The sequence below is a fragment of the Onychomys torridus genome, chromosome 3 (genome assembly GCF_903995425.1).
Source record: "Onychomys torridus chromosome 3, mOncTor1.1, whole genome shotgun sequence".
Taxonomy (NCBI): Eukaryota; Metazoa; Chordata; class Mammalia; order Rodentia; family Cricetidae; genus Onychomys; species Onychomys torridus.
In genome coordinates this window covers 96,050,904-96,072,289 of record NC_050445.1, presented here as the reverse complement: position 1 = coordinate 96,072,289, position 21,386 = coordinate 96,050,904, and the positions used below count along the sequence as shown (strand labels likewise).

Sequence of the window (21,386 nt, the reverse complement as noted above, 5' to 3'; positions counted from 1 at the left end):
CTTCTAGAACTCATGATTAAAGCTTGCAGGTAAAGTAAGACACCAGGCAAAAGTGTATACAAAGCAACAAAGGGGGAAAAAACAAAAAACAAGAACCAGAAACTCCTGAATCAGAAAGCTTAAGGAAGAGTTGAGGATGGATATAAAAAGGGGATGAAGAAGCATCTAACTTTGGGGAAAATGTGTTAGCAGGAATGCCAACAAACTCTATTTCTTTTCTTTGGGAGGGAAACTTTTACACAACTACTTCTCTGGGCATAAAATAATATCTACAAAATGATGGCAGATTGAGGATGGAGAGATGGCTAGGCAGTTAGTGCAGGTCAGCACCCTGTCAGGAGGCACATAACTGTCTGTAACACCAGCTCAAGGAGAGCCAACACTCTCTCTACCCTCTGTATGCATCTGCATGCATGTACACATGCATAAACATGCACACACATACGCACTAGTGCATACATACACATAAACACACTCTCTCTCTCTCTCTCTCTCTCTCTCTCTCACACACACACACACACACACACACACACACACACACACACACAAGTAAAGACAATCTTATTTGAAGCAGCCCTCACAAACAGTAAAAAAAGGGCATATGTAGTAATAGGAGCCAATTTTTAGGATACAGGTTTGAAGTCTTCAGATGAAGCAAGACTTTCAAAGTATGTTTTACTTGCAAAGACAGAATAAACATTATAAAAATCTCATTTCCCCAGAACCACCTCTCATTTAAGATAGTACTATCTTTAAAGACCCTTCTATCACAGTCATTAAACACACTCTCACCAAATTATAGTCACGTTTTCTAGACAGAGAAAATAACAACAAAAGTTTTGGGTTACATTTGTGACTTTTCACATTTGTGGCCAGTCTTGAAGAGCCAAATGACAGCTTCTAAATGACCATTGAAAGTGACAGAACAGAGAGCAGGACAATGGACCCCATTAAACTTTCACAGGAAATATGGATAAAGGTGAAATGGTCAAGGCTCTTAAGTCAGGGCTCTCTGCTGCAATACTGTGCTAAGAGACTCGTACTGATCACATAGAATCTGATGTCCACACCAGATTCGTATGCCCAAGGTGTCTCTTCCACACAGCATCGAAGAAAAAGGGCACTTGCTATCTGAAAGTAGCCCCACTCTGAAGGGATGGCAGAATTGGAAGCAGAGGAGCCACCCTATCTTCTATACTTTCTTGGGAGCATTCCCAGTTCTGTCACATTGCTGAGTTCACAAAGACTGTCAGAACTTGAAATGACCAATGTCCTAGAACAGTATGATCTGACTACACAAAGCAAGACTCCAGAAGACCCTTGCTTTTTCCTTTTATGATCTGTAAATACTCCAGCGAGCTATGCAGCCTGCATTTTCAACAGAAGATCTCCTTATCTGAACTCTTATCAAGCACGAACATAAGTATATTTATACAGATATTAAGAAAAACTCAAGCAGGAATTATATTTTCTCTATTCAAATATAAATATATCAGAGTTAGTTGTGGCAGAGTAGACCCATAGTTATAGCTACTCCTGAGATTTGAAGCGGTGGGATTGCCTGAGGCCAGTCAGGGTAACAATGTGAGATTTTATGAATTAAAAGTATTGAAAGTGAAATATTTATGTTCTTACATTCCATTTCTTCTAACTATAATGGTTTACAGCAAGTTTTCACTTCTTACACACATATAAAGCTGTTTTCTGAATTGCTTGTTTGGTTGCTTGCTTGACATGGTCCTGCTCTTCAGCTCAGGTTGACCTTGAATTTGTAATCCCCGTCTTAGCCTTCTGATTACTAATGACTTTTTATGAAAACTGATTTTAACAATTACAGAGGGAAGGAATAGCTTCAATTTGACAGTCATTTTCCAAGAAGAAAACATTGTAGACAATCTTACATAGACTTTATGTACCAGTGTAAGGTACAAAATCTCTCTCTCTCTCTCTCTCTCTCTCTCTCTCTCTCTCTCTCTCTCTCTCTCTCTCTCTCTCTCTGTATTTGGTTGGGTCCTAATTCATTCTTTAATAATATACTGAACAATACACAATGAGATATTTGTCTCATGAATGTTTACATGTAGCAACCATGCGAGTGGTACTATTCATTTCTCTTTCCAGGCACCACCATGTACATATATGAGTTTATGTAATGTGATATCTAATTGACTCCTCATTACTTTGTTTTCCTGCAGTATTTACATATGCATATACATTTTAAAAGGATTAGAAAGCCAATATTTAATGTTGTGTTCAGTTCATGTCTTTGCTGGTAATAATAATTAGTAAAATGAGAATCTTGATCTCCAAAAGAAAAAAAATCAAACATAAAAGCATGTACAAATTTTGAAAAATATAAACAGTTATGTCACTGTGCTTGATGCCAGAGAGTAATGTGGTACTATGCAGTGTACAACAAAGGTCTGTCAATAACTAGCATTTAGGTGAAATAATTGTTTGCTGGGTTTTGGAGAGTATTAAATGAAAGTCATTTTCATTTAATTCTATGATATTAAAATAAAAATGTCTACAACTGGCTGTATTTTACAGACATTATAAATAATAGCCAGTCAGTTCTTATCTCCACATTATTGTGGGGGAACCAGGACAAGAAGGATATTTTTTATTTCCTTTTTTATTAAGGAAATTTTATTATTAAGAAATTTTCTATTTATTTTACATACCAACCACAGATCCCTCTCTCCTCCCTCCTCCCATCTCCCAGCCTCCCCCCCACCCCAACCCACTCCCTATTCCCACCTCCTCCAAGGCAAGGTCTCCCATGGGGAGTCAGCAGAGCCTGGTACATTCAGTTGAGGAAGGTCCAAGCCTCTCCTCCCTGCTCCAAGGCCATACACGGTGTCCCATCCTAGGCACTTGGCTCTAAAAATCCCACTGACACAGCAGGGATGGATCCCGATCCCACTGCCTGGGGACCCCCTAAATAGTTTAAGCTAAAAAACTGTCTCATCTATCCAGAGGGACTAGTCCAGTAACAAGGGGGCTAAACATCTATTGTAGTCCACAGTTCATGCATTTCTACTAGTTTGGCCAGTTGCCTCTGTACATTTTTCCATCATGATCTCACTGTCCCTTGCTCATAGGATCCCCCCTCTCTCTCATCAATTAGACTCCTGGAGCTCAGCCTGGCACCTGGCCATGGATCTCTGCACCTGCTTCCATCAGGCACTGGATGAAGGTTCTATGATGACAATAAGGGTATTCACCCATCTGATCACTGGAGTAGGCCAGCTCAGGCACCCCCTCAACTATTGCCAGTAGTCTATGGTAAAGTCATCCTTGTGGACTCCTGAGAACTTCCCTAGCACTCTGTTTTTCCCTATTCCCATGATGTCTTCATTTATCATGGTATCTCTTTCCTTGCTCTCCCATTCTGTCCCTTTTCCAGCTTGAACCTCCCATTCCCCAGGTTTTCATCCCCCATCACTTGCCCTCTATTACCTCACCACCACCCCTAGTTTGCTCATGTAACTCTCATCTATGTCTCCTTTGCTGGGCAACCCATGTGTCCCTCTTAGGGTCCTCCCTGCTAGCTAGCTAGCCTCCCTGAAGCTGTGGGTTGCAATCTGGTTAAGGGAGAATATATTTTATGAATTATCTCACTATATATTTCCTCACAGCAGATTAACATGTTTATATGCTTCTTCTAACTTATTTTCAATGGGAAATAAATAGAAGGCAGTCCCTAAAGAATACTTACAAAACATCAAATACACAGGAGTGGTAATCATATGCAATCCACACAGCCTTCCAAGGTGCAGATTGCATGGATAACATCACTATCCCCAGTGCATTTGGCAGTAGACTCCCTAACAGGTGTTGTGAACCAAGTCATAACCAGACGTACACAGTAAATATCTAATTCCAATATGGACACACTCTAAATTTTTATTATGTCAATTGGCACCACTAGGAGTATGAAAACACAAGCCTGATGTCGTTTTACATCTGCAGCCTTGGATTTTTCAAACAGTGTGACTGAGTTTACCCATAATTTTCCATCTTGCTATGCAAATATTAAGAAAAAAATAGCTGAGCTAGAACAAATTGGAGGTTTGCTTTTTCCTGTGTCCTAACTAAACTAGTCTGTAAATGCACTTAATTTAAGATGAAAATACCTTGATGTTAATAAGTAGAAAAGACAATGATTTATCTCATGTTTTATATGACACACTCTTTAATCTTCTGCTGACTATTCACATCCCTCATTGTAGGAGAATGTGGTATCACTGAATTGATGAGACTGACTAGAGTTAGAAAACATCTAATTTAAAGCTACTAACACATTGGGAAACATAGGTTTTGCTTCAGACGGAACAAAACATTCAATGTCGAACATTTTTTTGTAGAGATTTTTGTATATTATTATATTTTAAAATGTAGTGTTTCAGGGTTGCTGAAACTTAAACATATATTGTTTAAAGATGTTTTATCTAGACCCAGGAAGTTTACCACTGCATATGTGTCCACAAAAAAACACAACACAAGACTATTCACATGGACATCATTTATAACCACAAGTACTTTAAACAACTTGAATGTCATCAAATGAAGAATGGATAAACAGGAAGCTAAATTAAAGAAGCCAGAGACAGAATACTACACATTGTATGAGGATATACAAATGATATCCACAATATGCAAATCTAGGAAAGTAGATTAATGTATATCTGGTGCTAGAAGAGAAAGATGAATGACTGTTAATGTTTATGGTTGTGTGTGTGTGTGTGTGTGTGTGTGTGTGTGTGTGTGTGTGCACACATGTGTATGTGTACTTAGAGATATGTGTACAGTTATATGACTGTGGGTACCTAATGTTCTCTTGGGTGCACTGTGTTATTGCTCTTTATTTTTAGGAATATTGAGATATCTCTCAATATCCAGAGGTAACCAATTTCATAAGACTAGGTGGCCAAGAAGCACCTGGGATTCCCCTGTCCCCTGCCTCCACACTCATGCTGGGTGACAGGCATACATGAACACACCTGGCTTTTTAAGACCTGAACTCAGGTCCTTATGTTTGCATAACAGGCACTTTCTGAATGAATCATCTCTCCAATCTAGTTAAAGCTTTGTTGTTTGTTTTTAGGGTGATAGACTTACTTTGAAACATATTGTTATCATAGCCACACATTTTTCAAAATATACTAAACACATTGAATTGTTCACTGAATGTATTATAATTGTTATAGTTACAACTCAATAAAGTTATTTTGAATAAATTTAAAGATTTTATTAATTTTGCTCAATATCTGTAAAATTAAATTTACATTCAAACTGGTAGACAAAAATAAATAATGTACATTGGGGTGATGGGCTTGTAATGTTTTGAGCTTCTTTACATTGTATGATTCTTAAATTGGTTTAAATGTGTATATGTCCTCATGTTTGCCATTGATTTAAAAACTCGTAAAAATTCCTTTTGTCTAGCTACTTGAAGGATGTTATTGTTAACTACAACCACTGTTCTGTGAAATAGCACACCATAACTTCCTGCAGATGTTACAGAGAATCCAATCATCAACCTTTCCCCAGCCTCCCTCCCTGATTCTCCCCTAAGACTCTGGTAACTATGCAAACATTCACAATGGAAGTTGCCTTGGGAATTTAAATAAAGAGAAATGATTGTGTGTGTGAGTGCATTTGCTTTTAAAAAAGGTTATTTTGATGAAGATTGAAAAGGTCATGCATTTTTATTCCTAGATACCCAGGGGTCACCACCTAAATATCCACCTGCTAGCTAAGGATTCTGGGGAAAATGCAGGTAAGAACAGCTATGCAGGCCTGACATTTACTCCTTTCTGACTCTCTCTGTTGCTGTTTACATTCAACGGCCTTCAGGATCTGAAAAACTCTTCATCCTGTCTTTGGATTTTATTACAGGGAGTGACTTTTGTAAGTTCAAAGCCAAGGTCATGTCCCTCTAGCTCAAGTCTAGACTGGAGGCATAAATCTTTCGGAAAAGACCCTTCCACACTTGCATCACCAAAGACTCTGACAGATGTCACAACGAAGCAACTGTTATTATGTTATAGCACTGAACACACCTTCATTTCATGGACTCTGAAAAATTGCTCTGTCTTCTACCATTCCCATGGTAGCCGTCATCATGTCACAAATGGAGTTAAGTTTAAGACAAGTTTAAAACAACAACAACAACAACAAACCCCACAAAAACACAAAAGAAAATGCCCCGTCCTTTGCTTTCCCAGCTACAGGAAAATATGTAATGTTACTAAGGGAAACCAATAGTGTGGCACCCTGGATGGTGAACAGGCAACCACTGTACTGTGAAATAGCACACCATAACTTCCTGCAGATGTTACAGAGAATCCAATCATCAACCTCGCTTTTCATAATCTAGGGGACAAAATAGAACCAACAATAGTAGCTTTCATAATGTTCCAGAATATTCTATATGGAGCCCATCTCATTGGTCTTCAGTATATATATATTACTTTCCAATAGTCTAGAGATGGCATGTATCTTAGCTGAAACATTACATCTTTTACTTCATGAGCCTTTGAATAACTAACCTCTTGGGTTGGGAATCAGTCAAGATGCATCAGATTATTGTGTGGCAGAAAGCAGAGATTCCACATGGCCACAGTGTATGCAAATTTTAATACTAAGCTTTCTCTTGACAGGTGGATAGAATTGTTAGTCTAAAACATTTCCCTTTAGGATTTCAAATAACAATGCAGGCCAGTGTAATGGCATATTCCAACACTAAGGTGGCAGAGGCAGGGTGGGGGAGGGGTCAATGTGAGTTCAAGGCCAGTGTGTTTGCATAGTAAGTTCCAGGATAGCCAGAGCTACAAAGGGAGACCCTGTCTTGAATAATGAAGAAACAAACACAATAACAAACTCAAACAAATTAGATAGCAATACAGTGAGTTGAAATAAGAATGAGAAAAGATGAATAAGGAAGAATCAGTTCCAAAGTTCACTATGAGGTGAGGAGGGATCTCAGGTTATCTTTTCATGATCATGACTCAAATACTATCTGTGTACTATAAAGATTAACATACAGATATCTAGAGCCTTCCACTAGTCACACTGAATCAGAACTACAGTTTTATATGCTTATATACTTCATTTTGCTATTAGTGTTACTATATGTTGTCCAGAAAATTGGGCCATGAAAATTATACATTTCTTATGGCTATTAAGCTACATTGAGATGAGAAAAATATGTAGTATGAGACAAAAATACAGTATTGCCAAATTAAAAACAATCCTGGTTCACCATGACAGATTTCTCATATACAGCTCTGCATTAAGAAGCCTTAATGCTGATACCAGGTTGAGATATTTTTAATCATTTGATATTTAATGCTACATCATTTCCTTGAGTCTCCATGGAGAGGCAATCACCTTGTTAATGCTGAGTAAAAATCTTTTGACTTTAAAATATGACATTACCTTCTGTATGATTTGCTGGACAGAAAACAATTACCTATGACAATGATGCTATATTATATGCCTTAAACCAAAATTTGGGTAATGGACTTGTAAGGATCTTTCATAATTTAAGAGGAAAGCAGTGTGTTATATCAGTGGAACCTTAATAGTAACACAAATATACTCAGAAAAAATAGTTTGATTAATGCTTATGATGCCCATGTCTTCCAAAATGTTTGGAATGAATGGTGTTTATATATTCCTTTTATATGGTATCCATACAGAGACATTAGATATTATTTATGTATATTTCTTAAATTATATATATGCATATATTTAAATATAATTAATTTCTCAGGAAGGCTGTAAGCAGACCAAATCCAATCATGTCAGCAGGTGACTTGCTCTCCCAATAATGATGAAATGTGTCCTTGAATACTTTGTGTTTAATTAGGGAGCAAGTAGAAAGATTATTGGACTTGTAGGCTCCAAACCATAATCATCATCCTCTCTGTCATTTCCTAGAATCACATGGGGTCAGGTATAATTTGCCAAAGTCAAACCCAACTGTTCTTAGTGATAAGCATGCCTGCTTTGGTGATTCTGAAAAAAATGGTATCAGACACTAGATATTAGGTGGGAGAATGCAAAGCTGTCACCTGTTTGGTACATCCCTCTAACTGGCCACTTTAAAGCTTAAGTTACCTCCTGGGTAGCCAAAGGGAAGTTAGAAGAGAGAAAAGTCAATAGACTTGGGGAATCAAAATTACATAGCAGAGAGACACTGCATTTTGGTGCCAATATTCTTTTTACAAATTGAAATGGAAATAGTTCACTAAAAGCTTCTTTGAGCTTAGTTGCTATAATATTTACTTCTAAAATTATTATCTTTAATAGTAATAGTGCTTTGCAGTTATAAAACATCTTGTTCAAAAAAGCTGAAAATATTTTCCTACCTATTAATTCAACTCTACTTAAAATCTTATCCAGGGAGAGACTACTGTTCCTGATCTAGAGAGTTCTAAATAGGTTTAAAAATACTGTTTGGTCAACTGGATCATTTAAGGCAGGTGGACAGGAAAACCTAAAGTATGAGTGAATTGTTGAGTTTGCAGAGTCAAGCTTTGTTTACTGAAACAAAATAGCAGAGGTTTAACATCTGCCTTGGTAGCTTCATGACCTAGTTACAAAAACCTTTAAATACATAGTGCTTCAACTGGCCATTTCAGTCCACTTGGGGCTCACACAAATATCTGTAAAACAGCCCTGCACTTCATATGGACCCCATGGAATTGACTTAGTACAGATGTGTGTATTCGTCTGAAAGAAAGGGTGGGCAGAGTAAAAGGAAGTGGTGAAAAGAGAGAAAAGCCACCTTAGAACTGGTATTCTGAGAATACATCCTTGCCTTTCCTATCCAGATGCATATCTTATTAGAATATGCAAATTCTCATAAGGGAATTCAAATTGTGTCTTTTTGATTTTGGCTATTTTGTATCCTTAGAACCCAGGACAAGGTAATGAATACATAGTAACATTTTGTTAATTAAATAATGTGTGGCATTGATTCTATTTAATACAGAGCATGACAAAAACTATCTATCTTAAACACCATAGAACTAGATTTAATGTCCCTTCAACAGAGCTACCTTCTAAAATGTATATTGTAATGAAATAGATTTTAGGATGTTCCCTTTGGCTATAAGCATGTGAAAATTAAATCGTCTTTTTCTCACAAGTGTGATAAAATCAAGTGAGTAGGTAAAGATTTGTTTTTTTTTCCCCTCTATTTGCTCTATTATTCTCTGGGTTATATATGAAAAGAAAGATATATAAGGAAAAATGGTATCACTTTCAATAGTAGAGTTCATCACCGATGATATTCAGGCCTGAGTTAAAATACAAATGTTAAATATGGTTAATACGATCAATAACTGCAATTATAGTTTAATAAACTTAATTATTCAGGTATAGCCACACATATTATTGAATCCTATGTCATTAACTTCACACTAGTATATATAACATATAACTTAAAATTTCACTACTATGAAATGACTATTACTAGGATACATTAGATTGTACACTAATCTTGTAAATAAGACTTATATTCTTTCCTTCATCCTCTTTTATTCTCTAAAAGTCTACAATACAGTTATTGTAATAGTTTTCCTTTTTTAGGTGAGACTGACGCCACATTATCTTGTGAACTTTCATGTTTTCTATATAAGTAAGCCATGAGATAACACTCCAAAATTTTATGAGAATTTAAAGGCTAGATGTATATGGAGTTGAAAGATAAGTTTACCTTTTTAAAAATAAAAATATATGTCAATATTTATGATCTGTACAATGTGCCCAACTGGTCCCATGATTTTATATGGCAACAGAATTTAGCATGGTCATTTATGCAGAGTCATAAACAGATCTTGTGGCTTGCTTATTAGATGACAACTGCTCTACTTCATTATGTTCTTGTTTTTAGTCTTGTTTCTGCAGGCCTCAGATATGGGTTCCCTGACTCTCAGTAGAATTTGAACTATAAGGCATGCACACAGATTCTGACATGAAATCTAAAAGTGACTCTCTGGTCAGAGAAGAGGGCTGTAGTCCACTCCAAAGTACAACAGGATGTTTATTCTGTCATGGATTGACTTCAGGGCCTATCAATATAGAAACTTATGAGTTAATTTATAGATCGTGTCTAGTCAGACCTATCATTCCAAGACTCCATCCCACCATTCTCCCATCAGGTAGGATGTCATCCTTCAACATACAGGAAATCAGGCTTGGTTTTGAAGGATGCTGGAATATAACATCCATGGATGTATCACTTGAGTATATTCCACAAAATTAATAGGAGCCTTTTGATTTTAACTGAGTTCCTACTCGAGGCCAAGGAGACCAGAACAAAAGATAATGGAGTCAGCTATGCTAAATGCTGCATCACCAAACTGCATTTTCAAGGAAGCAGAGCCTTGAAACAAAATTTCCCTGACAAGAGTTTCCAGTCTACCTGACTCAACAAATCCCCCATTCTCCCTGCTTTAGTACTTTTACAAAAATGTAACCTGATAATAATCAACTCTGGTCTTTTTTTCTGCTTGTTTCCATCTTACAAGACCGACCCATGGTTCATTCCTTGCCAGGCAGAAACTATCATTCTATTATGTATAGTAGAGTGAGAGATAATTCATGAGTTGAAAATAAAAATCAATGAGATCTATTGCTAAATTTGTTGCCATTTGTCTTTTGACAACCAAAATGATTATTTTGAGCCATGAATATTTGAAAAATCAATGGTGAAAGAAGGGCACTATGACTTTCTCTTTGTTTTATAAAAGTACATCCAACTGCAGACATCCTCCCTCAACTCTAAATCCAGAGAAAGAAAGCTACATAGCAACAGAGACAATACATAAGGCTGGTAAATTCTGTACATGAGACTGCATTAAAATAGCCTTTATGTGCCTTTCATTTCTCATATAGTTTAGCTACTTTTCTACAGACATCTTTATGTCAGCTCAATAGACAAACACTAGGTTGTGCCAATTCTTTGAATCTTCATTTTCCTATGGAGAAAAAAATAAAAGATAAATGTACAATAAAGCTGCTTCTTACCATTGAATTCTCAGGCTCAGTCTGAGTCTCTGAGAAGGCAAAGCTGTAACTATCAAGACATTATTTATATTCAAGTTTATTTTAAAACAGATTATTGAAGAATTTATCTCTGTGCTGAGGAATTATATATGTAAGAACAGTTCTTTGGGTGTGTGTATATACACACACACACATATATGTGTGTGTATATATACACACATATATACACATATACACACACATATATATACATATATGTGTACATATACATATATACATATACATATATATGTATATATATAATTTCTCTGAACTTATTCACTAAAAATAAAAAAAGCCTGTAATTTACCAAATATATACTTCAAAGGACTTTTCAGAATCTTAACCAGGTCCTCAATGTGGTCCTCTCTTCTTCCAACTGAGTTTAAAGACTGTGGTATACAAAATTATGAATGTTTCTCAAGCGAAATATACTTCAGTTTATTATTTTCACAAGCATCTCAAACAGGATTCCCACAAGGTGAAAATGATTTGTAAATTATAATAAATTATAACCTATGTATTTTTCTATTATGATCTTTGACAAACACTATAAATTTTCAAAGATCATATCTTGGATGTTCACATGCACAGCCATTAGCATAAGAAATAGAACTCCACTAATAATTTGAAAGGAAGTTCACTTTTAAGGCTTTCAAATCTCTTAAACATATTGACATTCCACAAAGGTTCTAAAATAAAATAAATTTAAAAATTAAAAAATAAAAACATAAAAATATCATTAAATTGTTTTAAAATTGAAAAAAATAAAGGTTCTTGAAACAAGGACTAGAATACTACAAGAGAGGTTAACTACAACAATCAGCGAAATACTCATGTGTATTCCTTGGGGAGGAGGAAAAGAGGGCACACAAGGGAATGGCCATATCAGTCTAAATCTGTTGATATGCTCTCTAAGCGCACTCCTTACTGCTGCAATATCAGAGTCTCACACCTCAAATGACCAGATTCACACTTTACACTCATACCATAGGATGTCAGGGACAATATTTGAACACATGATTTGTTCTCTTCTGGGAGATAGTGGTTGTTTTCAGCTCTGGCGTCCCACATTTTGTCTGTGTATGAGCAGCTTTTCCAATCTAAAAGGCACACAAACATTCATCGAATCCTAATTAGCTTGGAGAATACATTCTTGCAAATGACTGTATTTAATTCATGGTATAGAGGTTCATGTCCAGTAGCTAATGGTACTTATCCTATCCCTGGCAGATGCAAATGCATCAATTTTAGTAAGTCACGTGGTGGAGGAAAAGTGAACTGGAATGACTACAAGATGCCATTCAGTAGAGTGGTGTCATAATCCCACCCCACAGTGAGAACTATACATTTGCTTCCTGGGCAGTTAAGTGATTTAATAAAGTCACCCTCCTAGGAATCAGTTTCCCAACCCAATCTCCAGGAACCACTTTAGATAGTGTTCACAGAGAGTAGGACAGTGGATTAGAAACATCAAAGTTGGGAAATGGATCAAAACGTTTGACTAGCAATCTGTAAAAATAGCTAACTTGTTTACCAACATCCACTCAACTAGACAGGATATACCCACACCTTTGTCTAGAAATCCTCATTAAATTAAGGAAATCTAAATCTAGTGCTATCATACCCATTTTATTTACAATAATTGTATTTTGAAAGATTGCCAGCGAGCAAAATCAAGAGCCAAAAGTATTCCCTTTTTGCAGCATGTCTCCATTGATCCAGGCTTCTTAATCATGTGCAGAGTAACTCAGCAATGCCTAGGCAGACTCTTTTGGGAAAAATCCCACTTCTCTTATATAGTGTATTTTTCACCCATTCATCACAGTTTTTATTTGTGGCCCAAAGCCATAGCATTCTTTAACCACAATACACTTAACTCACCCCTGCACTATCATATTTACATTTCTTTTCTGCTTGTAGGGCACTCAAATTTCTGTCCACCAATATAAGATTTCCTTCTGGCAATCCTTAAATCTAATGCCTGGCTCAGTTAGCCTCTATAAATTCTGCTATTGCTTTCAAATGTATAACTCTGCATTTTCTATCTAACCATTAAAAAAAACCCACAATCTTCTCAGGTTCTGATGCAATCTTACAGCAATAAATCATCCCATGTGATCCTCAAGACAACAGAATTTCTACAGTAAAATGTAGAAGGATGTACATTCCTCTTTAACCTAGGGACCAAAACAAGTGAAACAATACCTGTAATCTAAAGCCATAAGTTCAATTTAAATTTTACTTTAACTACACAACTACACACACACACACACACACACACACACACACACACACACACACACACACACACACACACAGAGAGAGAGAGAGAGAGAGAGAGAGAGAGAGAGAGAGAGAGAGAAACAAGCCCAAACCAGTGGAACTAGTAATTAACTGGATCAAATACTTCAAGTCATTAGAAATGCTGGGTTAAAACCCAAAATAGTGCTCTAGTACTGTGGGTTAACTTTATAATCAAGGACGAGAGAGCCCCAGATTATCAGACATTATCTCTCATCATCCTATTTTTTTATTGAAATAGTCCATGAGCACAAAATCACTTTGCTCATAGAAGGACAACTATAAAACAGATGAATTATCTCTCATTACAAATGTCACTTACAACTGACCTGCTCCCTTAAAAGCAGGCACATCTACTCAGCTTTATGGAATTTAGAAAATTAATTTTATCCTCTGCATGGAGACATGAAACGAAACACAGTGTCCAGCTACAGTAAGGGATGACAGTCACATCCGAGCCCCAGAATAGTATAATGCATGAACTGAGATTTTCAATGGCAAAAAAATAAGAGATAAAAGTGATTATTCCAACTAATATTTAAAATCTATCAAAACATAAATCTGACATGGAAGAAGAGTTACCCTTCTGAGCTATTACTGTCTTCAGATGGCCACTTAGCATCCATCCTAGAGTACATTTGATATTAAAACAAAAACTACATTAAAACATAGATAGTGTCAACAGTTAAGTACAGAGTTAGTCTGTAATTATTTATGTCATTCCAGCTATATTGCCAGTGCATATTTTATTTCACTTAAAAGTGATAAACACATAAAGGCTGCAATCTTTGTACTACAAATAGAAACTCTGAATTGACTTAGTCTATATCAGTATGTGTAGCCAAGTTTGCATCTTACTAGAAATTTATTTACCATTTAGCTTGGACACATCAAGAAGCTCCTGGAGCATTGCTGCTAAGTTTTGTTATCCTGTCTTTTGTCTACTGCAACTGAGAGAAATATCTGGCCACAAGCAATTCTGTGATGGCAATGAATGGGCCACAAGCAAATTTTCCAGTAGGTATTCCCCCAAAAGTTGTTTATATGACTTTGTTGTCATGGACCTGATTGTTATCTTCCATCTAGTTGGACAAGATAGTAATTTCCTAGGGAAAATAAGGTCCTTTGATTGCCCTCTGCCTCCTTCTATTGAAAGTAAAAATCTTCAATATCCAGCTGCATAGAAATGAATTTTCACATGGAAAACTTTTAAGTGTGAAAAAGAGAAAATTTAGTTTAATATATAAACTGAGTCCTCCTTGAATATCTTTTACATAGAATATAAGGTGTATAATACTCTTATTTTCAAAATTTACTTGGCGGTCTATATACACCTGTAACTTTTAGTGTCTTTTGGCCCATGCACATCTAAGACTAAAAATATATGCAATGCATGGGGCTAGGAGATGGCTTGGTACACTTTGAGTCCCCAGGCCCACATAAAGCAGAGGACAAGAGCACACATCTCCGATCTCAGTACTTTTGCAGTGAGATGGGAGGTGGTGACAGGAGAATTCCCTGAAAGATCACCAACTAGCATCATGTATGAAACACACTGGCCAAGGACAAAGAGACACAGTCTTAAAATCAGTTGGAAGACTAGGACCAACACCTGAGGTTGTGCTTTGACCTTCACATAAACACCATGGCATGAATATGCCCTCATGCACTTATATCATACACATATACACATAACATGTACACACACAGATGCATATGCACATACACAAACACACATACAGAGACAGAGACAGAGAGACAGACAGAGAGAGAGAGAGAGAGACGGAGACAGCGATGGAGACGGAGAGAGATGCAATGCACAGCAAAGTAGTATGCCAGCGTATTTTTCCACCTCAATAAACTTCTAGGACAGTGGCTCTCAGTCTGTGGGTCATGACCTCTTTGGGGGTGTTGAATGACCCTTTCATGTATCAGATATCTTGCACATCAGAATTTACATTATGACTCATTAGAGTAGCAAAATTATAGTTATGAAGTAGCAGTGAAAATGATTTTATAGTTTAGGGTCAGCACAACATGAGGAACAACATGGGGTAACAGCATTAGGAAGGTTGAGAGCAACTGTTCTAAGAGAAGAATGCAGGTTATACAAGGAATAGGTGATGGCAGTCTTGTTCCTTAAGTCATGACTCCAGATCAATTCTTAATGGAAGAAGAACAAATGGGGGAACAGAAAGTAAAGTGGAGACAGCCCGCCACTGTATGTATGTGGTGGGTGGAGTCTATTGACAAATACCAAGAAATGGAGGGAAAAAAAAGAAAAGAGCCATGTATGGCAGTAAATATCTATAATCCACACATCTGGCAGGCAAATGAAGGAGGATTACTAGGACCTCATTTAGCTTGAAAACATTCAATTTTTCCCAGTTCCAAGGTAATTTGAAGTGTTAATGGAATGAGCGGTCTGAATGAAGCATCCTGAGATCAGAGGCTTTTCTAACTAAGAAAGGACCTTGGAAAGGACCTCAGTTTATATCTGTATACAGAGGTACAGGGAGATCAGAGTTTGTAAGCAGTTCCACATCAAATTAATGTAGACTAACTCCAACTTCCATGTTGTTACATACAACTTGTGCAGTCTATACCTGGTTAGTATCTCATCTAGGCACACAAGAACTTAGTCTTCCAAAATGTTAGTATTATTAAATTCTTTGTTTTTCATTCAACAGTATTCACTTTTTATTTTCTTTTGTTTTTACTTCTTGTAAGGGCATATCCTAGAATTTCATGTCTCACCTCACAGTGTCTGGTCCAATATGTTAAAGAGGGGTAGGGTGTAACCTCTCTGCAAAGAGGACCTGCTAACAAACAAGGCTCAGGGTGCTGTAAAGTAGTCTTTTTCGTTGCCCAGATCTCTAATAAAACATACAATGCTTTGTTGGCACATCCCTACTTACAGGATCCTTCCACTGTTTCAACACTGCCTCTTTTGAGTGTAGTTTGTGTAGTGTAGATATTATCTACTAGACAGCAAGGTGGATTGTGTGCATACAAACTTATTAAGAGACAGATTACTTTTGTACATAAAATGAGGACTCAGCTGTTCATCTCTTTTATAGAACTTTAAAGACCAAGCAAATCACCATGGTTTAAAAAGCACCTTTTAAAAGGTGTATGTAATACCCATATGGATTCCCCATCTGTTGAGCCAGCAGACCTTGAAACAGTCCTAGAGCATCCAAATCTACTATACTTTCCTTTAAACAGATTAAAAACAACCAAGGAGACAGTTTCCCAATATTAAAACAAACAAACAAACAAACAAACAAAATAACCTCAAACATTTCCAAAGAAGTAATTTGTAATAGCATGCTAGGTCTTTCATATACATCTTTGAGATTTATGACTGGCTACATGCAAATGAAATGCATAAAATCTAAATACATAATATTTAATTTCTAATTATTTGAAGGAAAAATATAAAATTTGACTATGCTAGAACAATACTCTCCTAGAGGTAAAATTTACTGTGAAAAGAGGTATTGGGGGTGGATGTCTGACCAGGAAAAGTATTCAAACACAGTGTTAACTAAAGTAGCTATTCAGAGATCAAATATTTGTCTAAGAGCAAGAAAAACACAGAACCTTAACTGACCCTGTTTCTGTTCCTACCATCCCCTGCAAATAAGATCAGGTTTTGTCCAAGACCATGAACTTGAACAAGCGTGATAAAGAGCAGAAACTATTTAAAACCATAATTGAGTGCCCCAGAAATATCACACTCAAAAGTCAGCTTTGGTCTGAGGCTATTCCTCCATCTAGGGAAAACATGAGCATGAAATCCAGTTGGGTGTTATTGCAGATTTCAGCATCCATCTCCTAAGAAACTTACTTTTTCAGGGTCCAGAGTTCTCAGCCAGGGCAGACCTGAGTCAGTCACTGCTTGGAGCTACTGCAGCTACGCTTTCTTTCATGTCTTCGTGTTTCTGAAAGCTTACTCTTGTTACTGGAATGTTGACTTTTTTTCCCTTCCAAACCTCAATCTCTGAGAATACCTTAACACAGGCAGACAATCATCTATTTTAACTCTTTTCTTTCTTGTCATTTTGCTCAACCAAATCAAATTAGAACATACTCCATGAGACACTTTCATACTTCATAGGCTGTGGTTTCTCCTCTGCCTTGAGACTTACTGCCTGTTCAGGCAAAATGAATTTCTACTCTGAAAATTATGGTCTCTTGCTCACTATGGAAAATATGGCTCTGTTTTTGGCTACAAGTGGCTTCAAACTTGGGTTAATCTATACCAACAATGGCCCTTGGTGCCAGTCATTCATGACTTTTCTTCAAAATCATTTTTACAATTGCTCAATTATTCTGCTTTTAATCCAATAAAAGTATGAGCTATCTATCTATCTATCTATCTATCTATCATCTCTCTCTCTATTATCTATCTAGTTTATGAAAACTCACATATAAAAATACTCCACAAAGCCTTCCCCACAATGATAGCTATCTTTAATTTCACCGAGATGATGTTCATTTGAAAGAAACCATGCAGACACTATTAACTATATTAAATTATAATAGCATTCATCTTGTGTGAATAACAGATCAATTCATCTTGTGTGAATAACAGATACAAACTTGATAGATTGCATTTGAGAATATATTTTAAAAAGTGGGGAGGCTGTTTTGAAGTAGATTGCTTTTGCTTATAAAAAACCACCAGCTTTTAAAGTAGTACATTAAAAAGCAGCTAAACAATGGTACTAAATTAGACTATATAGTTTATATTCATACATATTTCAGATTTTTACATCCTTTCTTTTGCAAAGTTTCTAAACACTTTCTGCTGGTACAAAACAACCAACCAACAACAGTTAAAAAAACAAATGAAACTTTCCTGTTTGTGTTTCCTAGTGGCAGCAGAGAGCACAAAATAAACTGCTTAAAGTTTGGAAATATAGAAACCTGCTTCTCTAATACAAATGTGCCTGTGCCTGTACAATGATCTCATCACACACACACACACACACACACACACACACACACACACACACATGCATTAGACTTACATTTTTCTTGCAGGGTTAAAAAAGAAGATTAAGAAATACTCTGTATATAACACACCCCTACTCCTAAATTAAAAATGAAGTCAATTATTTTTAACTCCCAGAAAAGTATTCTGGAAAGAGCATGATTTCCTCGGCATGAGTCAATTATCTAAGAAACAGCAAGCACTAAACTGGTAACACTGTCTCAACAGCTTCATTCAAAAAAATATAAATAAATAAATAAATAAGAGCAAGGAACAGAAAATGGAATACGGCTTGCAAAGTCGCCTTCACATAGAGCTGTAGGGAGAGGGTTCGGGGAAGAACCTGGTACTTACAGACTGTAAAGTAAAACGTCCCAGTTCGTCTTACATGTTACAGCAAATCAGAGATTTCAGCTCTCAGCGAGTTCCTGCTTCCACTACACTGATCATCCACGCAGAACAGGCCCTTATGGATTGGTTAGGCAGCTGGGAGATAATGGGACCATATTCTCAGTTGGGACTGGAGCTGCTGAGCGGCTCTCTGCTGCGCGCTGCGTGGCTCTCTGCCAGCATTAATCAAGGAGGACCCAGCTCCGTGGTTGTGCTCCCCAAAGGATTGACATAATTAGCGCATGAATCAAAGATGCACACCGGGAGAATCACATACATCTATAACTGGTCTCTCACATCAAACCTGATTAGGAAATCAAGTTGGTTCTCAGATCAAATATGTTCAACCTTTCAGAAAGACACGGAGACAGCACACAGCTGTCTGTAGATTTGCGGGGAGGGGTGGAGATTAAGGCTTCTTTCCCAGTGGGCAATTTATGTAATTCCTCAACTGCAGAATATAATTGCACTGGTTGTTTGCTACATATGGTGGGTTTGCCCTGCAATGATTTGGTTTGTCTGTTCCGGTTTCCCAGCATCTCCCAGGCTGCAGTGTTATTTTCCCTATGGATTTGATGCAACGTGTTTGTGTGTATTCTTTTCAAGTTTAGTCTATGTAAAGACAGGTTGGATTAAATCTGTTCCCCACGGGTGTTTTCCACATCTAAATGTGCTTTTCCAGTGACTAAGGAACAGGATGTTTAAGCAGAGGGTCCGGCAGGCTTCTTGAGATCACTAGGTATCTAAAGGAGCTGCTAATGTAGGCTCTTGTTTCATTTCATCTGCATGGTAACACATCCCCAGAGGTTCCAAGCTAAAAGTTTACGGACTGGCTTGCTTTGGCAATAGGGGGATTTTAGAATCTGAATGTGAGTATTTTTAAATGGGACACATTTCCTATACTTCATTAAAATTCTGCCTCTTTTGATGATCCCTGTGTAGGCTACTTTCTGGCCATTGAAGACATTCATATAAATTCAACCAAACTCTGTGTTTGGAATATAAACATTTCATTTTGAAAATGTGTCTTTTCTTAAAACATTAATGTGCCTGCAAGACTAAAGTCCCACCACATGCCAAGTACCTGTAGTCCAAGAGCTTCTAGGAGAAGCACATTTAGGAAGACACACATTTGAATTACAGTATTCATTTTACTGGAAAAAACACAGGTGATCTACAATATGACACTTCCATTCTGTGGCTTAGTTTCCTTACAGCACATGCATCTATACCTCCCACAATGAACCAGAGTAGGAAATCAAGCTGGATCAAACATGTTCATCCTTTCAGAATGGCACATAATGCACATCTCTCCACACAGTAAAAGACATTGGTCCAGGCCTCTGAGAACTCTGGACACAGCATTCTAGCATTGTTCTAAGAGCTAAAAAGTGGGTCTACTAGTGGAAGGTGGTGTTACAACACTCTGAAGGCTGAGGCAGGAGGATCACCATTAGTTCAATGCTAGTCTAGGCTACCAAACTGAAGTTTTCATTGCCCCAAATTTGAAAATGCTGACCTCTGTTACCACAGGGGGTCCAGGACCCAGTGTCTGCTAAGCTCTGATTTTGAGGACTTAAGACACTGAAAGCTTGCAGATTGTGTGGCAGGATAAACAGAAGTCAGGCTGAGAGGAAAACAGCTATAAGTATGAAAGTCTGCTCAAGAATGAAACATCCAGGTGAAGGCTCAAAGTTTGTCTTCATTGTGTCAATGACCAGAACTCGGTGCTTTTGTGGGTAGAGTCCTACTATATTTAACCTAAGAGGTTTTTATTTCCTTTCTCCCGCTTTCAAGAATCAGGCCCAGGTCAGGTAGCCTACCACTGAGCTACACCAGCAGCATGAGATTTCACTTGAATTGTTCCAGCTTCTCTTCTAATACTAACTAAAAGTAGAAAGATGGCCATCTTCATTGCTAGTTCGTCTCCTGTGGAAAATACTCATGCTCTAATTCACCACAAACCAATCTGTCTTAGGGCTTTGATGTTGATTGCAGACAGCAAGTGACAGGTGCATCAACACTCTGATAGCTCTATTAAAAACTAGATAAGCAGTTCTCCTTCCTGATACCTGAGTAGTAAAAGATGTGTGCTCCCAGTCACTCCCGCATCCTTATCAATTCTTGCACTGGGAACATGATGCTAGTTAGTTGTAACAAATCCCTGTGTCAGAAACAACGAGGCTGGAATCAAACTCTGCTAATATTATCCTAAATTTAATTACTTCATATTGGTTCAACATGTATTTGCAAGCATTTCCAACTCAATTTCTGTAAGTCAACCTACTTCCTTTATTCTTTGGGTGTTGCAATTTGTGAATATTGTAAAAATGACTGGCACAAATTTCACATTTGTTATTTTTATCAGGATCATCATTATTGAGACTTTAACACATCTACTTACGCAGCTCATGTGAGGTGCTGACAAAAATAGGTTAATTAAATAGCAATTGTGCTTCTCCGTCATATTAGCAAACATATTCCTGGAGCAGATGAAAAGAGGAGAAAATTAAAACACTAAAGTGTTTATTCAGTGGTACAGTTGAAATAAATAGCTTAATTGGTTTTGGGTTCCATTCACTCTGAGCTTGGCTAGTAATTACTTTGATTCATCTTTGATTATGGT

At 37.1% G+C, this 21,386-nt stretch overlaps 1 protein-coding gene across 2 annotated transcripts in view; it reads right to left on the bottom strand.

Moving 5' to 3' along the window:
- Positions 1–21,386, bottom strand: part of Cntn4 (contactin 4) — a 1,000,458-nt gene that overhangs the window by 549,807 nt on the left and 429,265 nt on the right. The window contains exon 1 of one of the 2 annotated variants that reach the window (XM_036181074.1): positions 18,725–19,131. The exons of the other annotated variant lie outside the window; for it this stretch is intronic. The gene's annotated coding sequence lies outside the window, so the exon portion shown is untranslated. Of the gene's footprint in view, positions 1–18,724; positions 19,132–21,386 lie in introns of those variants that run through there. 2 annotated transcript variants of the gene reach the window in all.